The sequence below is a fragment of the Meles meles genome, chromosome 3 (genome assembly GCF_922984935.1).
Source record: "Meles meles chromosome 3, mMelMel3.1 paternal haplotype, whole genome shotgun sequence".
NCBI lineage: Eukaryota > Metazoa > Chordata > Mammalia > Carnivora > Mustelidae > Meles > Meles meles.
This window is the reverse complement of record NC_060068.1, coordinates 144,741,582-144,747,662: the sequence shown is the minus strand read 5'-3', so window position 1 is coordinate 144,747,662 and position 6,081 is coordinate 144,741,582.

The following is a 6,081-nucleotide window of genomic DNA, read 5'->3' as shown; positions in this document are numbered from 1 at the left end:
GCTTAAAAAAATAGAAATATATTCTCTCACAGTTCTGTAGTCCAGAAGTTCAAAATCAAGGTTTTGGCAAAGCCACATTCCCTGAGAGCTTCAAGGAAAATCTGTTCCTTATATCTTCCATCCTTGGAGACGGCTGGCGCAGCATCCGTGGGTTTGTGTCCCCATAACTCCAATCTCTGTTTCCTTCTTTGCATTGTCTTTTTCTCTGTGTGTCTGCCTCAAAACTTCCTCTGCCTGTCCCTTATAAAAATACACATGGGGCACCTAGGTGGACTCAGTTGTTAAGCATCTGACTTTGGCTCAAGTCATGTTCTCAGGATCCTGGGATGGGTTAGGCTCCCTGCTCAGTGGGGAGTCTGCTTGTCCCTCTCCCTCTGTCTCTCCTCCAAATACCATGTATACACTCACTCTCAAATTCTCTAGCTCCCAAATAAATAAATAAAATCTTTAAAAAACAAACAAACTAATAAAAAAAAAAAAAAAACATGCTTGCACCTAAGGCCTACCTGGAGAATCCAGGATAAATCCTCTTCTCAAAATCTTTAATTTAATCCTGTCTTTTGCCACATAAGTCAATATTCACAGACTCCAGATATTAGAGTGTAGATTTATGTTTTGGGGGGGACCACCATTCAACCCACTATACTTATGAAATTAGCTTTAGTGAGAATGAATATTCAATGTAGGCAAGTGACCCAAGAGAACAGGAGGCACACTCATGCACATCTGGTGAAACTATCAATTGTTACAAATCTGTTCAGAACAACGTGATAGGACTTAAGACCACTAAAAATATTCATTCTGTGGGTGCCTGGCTGGCTCAGACAGTGAAGCATGTGGCTTTTGATCTTGGGGTTGTAAGTTTGATACCCACATTGAGTGAATAGGTTATTAAAAAATAAAATCTTTAAAAAAAATTCTTTTCTTATCTCGTAATCTCACATCTAGGAATCCGTCTTAGAAAATATATTGAAATATGGATAAACAGAAGAGTCACATATATGCATAAAAATTTATATGCATATGGAGAAAAGGAAAAATTGCATCAGAATGCCTATCATGGTTATCTCTGGATGATAGTATTATGGACACAGTTATTCCTACTTATCCATGTCCTTAAAATATTTTATGTAAGCATGCATTAGTTTAATAGTCATTTAAGTTTATTTTGAGTTTAATCCTAGGAAATGTAGATTGGAGTTTGAGTCACAATGAAGGAATACATGACCAGCCATAGAAGATTTGTGAATTACTTTCTAAAATATTTCAAATCCTATTTGTCTATATTTCCACAACTAAAGCAAGACAGAATAAAAACATAGACTCTGGAAATCAAACTTGGGATTTTTGAGTAATCCCCTATTTAATGTGCTGGGGTTAATCTATCTCTGGAGAAAATTAAAAATAGGAGAGAAATAAGTAAAGCTGGTATGCTCTGCTAGGACACCTTGTTATGAGGCTAAAGCAGACTCCAGGAATCACCTTGTTCATTTTATTACCTAAAGGCAAGCAGTTGCACTCTAGAGAAATATAAAAGTCTCTTAAAAAAAAAAGAAAGGTATTCTAGAAAGAGAAATCCAATATCTCCATTGGGCTTCCAAGTTCTTAAATATATCAATTATATTTGACAATGTTCTGCAGGTTAAGTAACTGGAGGAGAGATGTGAGTCTATGAATTTTCTTTTGGGAACAATTAAAGAAACAAAGGAGAGACTGTTCCTTTGACTCTATGTTAAATCTAGCTACATACAGCATGAAATTACTTTATGATTCCATTTATAACAGACTCCTGTATGAACTCTGATGTAAGATCAAGATATCAGGAACAAAATAATTATTAAGCAAAAGGCTATCTCTATGTAAAATAGGATGAAAAAATAAAATTTCCTCTGCAATAAGAAATTTTTTTAATGTGCCAAATCCATCCAGGAGTAATGTGTTCAACACTTATCATCAACTAAAGAAATTACTTTGCTCAATAATACAAATGTCTTTTTCATTATGAAATGTTGTCACATATAATTAGATATAACCTGAGGGCACCAATTAACCTTAAAATACAGTTACAGAGAGCTTGTTTAGCATGTGCTTATTTAGTAATTATTAACTTCATCCTTTCAATGCATTACTCAATAAAATCCCCAAGAAGCAAATATCTTGCAGATTCTGTCTCAGGAAGCCTTAGAAGAAATGATGGCTTCCCCATTCACTACACACAAAACATCTTAAGGATTAAGACAATTGTAGTCAAAGGACTCCCTCTTCCATTATGTACAAAGATCCTCAAAGCCTTTAACCTCAAGAGATTATGCAGAAAATGTGCATACAGTTTCCCCAGAGGAAATTCAGTTTGGGTGACTAACTCCATGAGAAGATGAAGCACAAAGAAAGGGACAAGAATAACCAAGGAAGACAATGCTGAAGTTGTGCATTTTTTTCTGAGAATTAAGATCCAGTTAGGTGGACTCACGCACAAGACAGTGGTTACAGTTCGGAAACACATCCATCAAAGGAAATAACTGTGTTGTAAGTTGGGAACTTATGTAGGCTTGATTTGCAAATAACCTATTATTTGATGGATTGGTAAAGATATTTGTTTTCTTTTCATAACCCATGGAGAAGATACTTTTAAATACTTAAAAATAAATATGGCAAAAATAAGTACATACATATGTCAAGCCTACATACATATTGCAAACATACATTCATATATGAATATATAAACTCCTAAATATGTACAAGGACTGTCTCTTGCATTCTTCAGTTAAAAAATCATGAAATGAAAAAAAATCATGAAATGACAGAACTACTTATTTTTGGAATAACCTAGAGAAAGCTTCAGTCTCAAAAGATTGATGTAGGAATTAGAAATTAAGAAAGGCCATAACAACAAGAGTTAAGTAAATAATCTAGCACTGCATAAAGAAATACTAGACAACTATTAAAAATGATTAAAATCATCTGATGATTAAAAATGATTAGATGATGATACGGACATAGTTGTTGTCTGTGACATACTTTTTATAACAAAAAAATTAAGCACTAGAACAACATGTATGGTATGTCTCTATTTATGTAAAATGCTGTGTGTGTGTGTGTGTGTGTGTGTGTGTGTGTGTGTGTAGAAAGATATCTCTGTCATACAATGAGTGTGCTTTGAATAAATATTTTGTTCAATGGACAACATTAATCTCAGGTTGATAAAACCTGGGGTGAATTTTAGTTCCTTCTTTTTCTTTCTGGATATTGTTGGGTTTTTTCCCTAAATAAACAAATACACTGAGAAGCATGAAAAACAATAATAACAATATTACTTCCCTCCGTGTCACTCAGTAATGCAATACCCTTGAAACACCATTCATCCCTCAGTTTGGATTTCAACAGAATTCATTCTGCTGTTTCAGGTCCTCTCTTGTTCAAAAGTCCCGGCTTCAGAGCCCTGGGTTTTTCTCAGAGATAGCAGAATTTGGATAAGGGAAACTCATTGAAGATAATGGTACATACAGAAAACTACTATTAGGGCGCCTGGTGGCTCAGTGGGTTAAGCCGCTGCCTTCGGCTCAGGTCATGATCTCGGGGTCCTAGGATCGAGTCCCGCATCGGGCTCTCTGCTCAGCAGGGAGCCTGCTTCCCTCTCTCTCTCTCTCTGCCTGCCTCTCTGTCTACTTGTGATCTCTCTCTGTCAAATAAATAAATAAAATCTTTAAAAAAAAAAAAAAGAAAACTACTATTAAGCCAGGGATAGGAAAAAAAAAAAAAAAAAGGATGGCACCTTTCTCAGTGTTAATTCAGTGTTTCTCACATTTTCCTGCTTAAGCACCCTAACTGCAGAACGAAGTACCTGGCAGGCTCTCTCACAGTCTTAAAGTTTCTTTGAAGTCTTATGTTTGAAATAAAACATTAAGAGTTTTGAATTGTATTCCATCATATATCTATAATTTTAATGTCAAATGAGGTTTCAATGTATTTATCCTAGAGGAAAATTGGTACTCCAAGAAGAGACTGTCCACATTTTTCTTTTGGGTCAAGTGCCGGGTGGGCTTAGGGGTGGGGTATATCATCCCAGCAGAAAAGAAAGTCAGTACTGAAAGCACAGTACTCAGAATGGGTGTCACTGAGAACAGTTTCTCTTGTGAAATGAAGCTCTTAACTTCGCCCAGGGTGCCTGGGCACGTGACAGAAATCACAGAACAAGGAAGGAAAATACAGGATAGAATGTCACAGAATGCATTCGCTCAGAATTTTTTAAATGTTCATTTTACCCGTTCTCTTGTACATCCAAGTTCTAAAAAGAAAGTATTTTAAAAGATCAATTATAGACTGGTAAGGTCAGCAAAACATAGTTACTAAGAACTCACTTCAGCATATCAAAAAAATCAAGGATAAAGCTGAAATAAATTTTTTATCCCAAAAGATTGTGTATCTCGTAATCTAATGGGTATTTTGACAATATTTTTCCTTTATTACAAATATTTTGTAAATTTTAAATGTTTACAGATGCTTCCTAGAAAATGAGTAAGCCCCAGATTTCATAAATATCACAATATCACAATATCAAATTTAATTTTAAAATAAGGTGTTTTTTTCCTTCTCTTACAGGACAACAAAACAAAATGTATGACATGTATCTATTTTCCTGGATAATGTTATCCCTTAAAATATACATTTTTCCCCTCCCTTAAGAAAACTGCCCTTATAGTCTTTGAAATTAAGAAAAGAAAAACTTTAAATAAAACATTTTGATAATTTCAGATCTAGTCATTACTTTTATCCCTCTTTTTGTTTAGAAAAGAAAACTATAATGACCCAGTATACCTCAATATGAGGGGAGCATAGAATAATAAAGATACCAATTGGGGAACATTAAATTAAAACCATGTGGAACTTGGCAAGAGGATCAGGACAACCAAATTACAATTTTAAAATTAATCTTTCAAAAACTGGTGGTAACTGAGCAATGAAGAAAAAATAAATTCTATATTGCTATAAACTAGTAACTGTTCCAAAACTCTAAAATACCTTTTTGTGAGAAGATGTAGCTGAAGCTGAGGATCTTGGGGAAGGTTTTCAGTGCTAAATGAAACTTTAAAAGGCTTCTTTTTCTTTTTCAACTATTCATTTCTTGGGTTCAGTGAAATGTGTTGGATCACAAAGAATGATCTTTTTTTATTTTTCTTTTCCCAAAAAAACATAGTTATAAAATCAAAATTATAGAAAAAAATTAATCTACTTCCAGCAAAAAGGGACATTTTTTTTTAAAAGGGACATTTTAAAAAGAACTACAAGTAGTGTTTCACACTGAAAAGCAACTCAATGTAGTAAATTACTGTATCTGAATATCCTATTTTTGCATCACATTTAAATTGTTGGAGCCTGAAAAAGTAAATGCCAGTGCTTGATTCAAAGAGATATTTATCACATTCTCTAAACCGATGGGAAGAATACACAGACACAATAGGGATTACAACTCTCTTTGATGAAGTCTCCCTGATTTGAACCTGTTTTTTCCTCTTTCAAGGAACAAGAGATAATCTCCCTGAAATAAATATTTCCCCCTTTGAAAAATGATTCAAACACAAGATAATTGGACAAAATAAGGTACTGAATACAGAAAGTGGAAAATAATAAATAAATATAAACAGATGAAACACTAGATTATATCTCTGCACTCTATTTTTAAAAGAAAAAAGGTAATGAGCAGACACCACTTGTAATTTAGGAGCTGAAGTCTTCTTTTGACAACCCACGGATCAATTAAATCCTCTTCAAATTAGTTTTGATGTGTTAATGTGTGAGTTCCCCACCTCCCCAAGTTTCCATGGACCATTACTGAGTTTTTATGCTGGCTTTCCACTGAATTGTTTCTAGTGTTTTGTTGCATGTTAACAGAAGGTCATTTAAAGTTGCATAAATACAGAGAAAAATAACTCTAAAGCAGATTATTTCTCACTTTGCTTTATTTTCTCACACAAATCTTCTGTCTTCTGTTAGCTATGGAAAGGTAGAAAACACTTGAATCTTGATCACTTTTCCTTAGACAGTTGTCATCTTTAGCAATATTTAAATTATCAAACTGTAGCA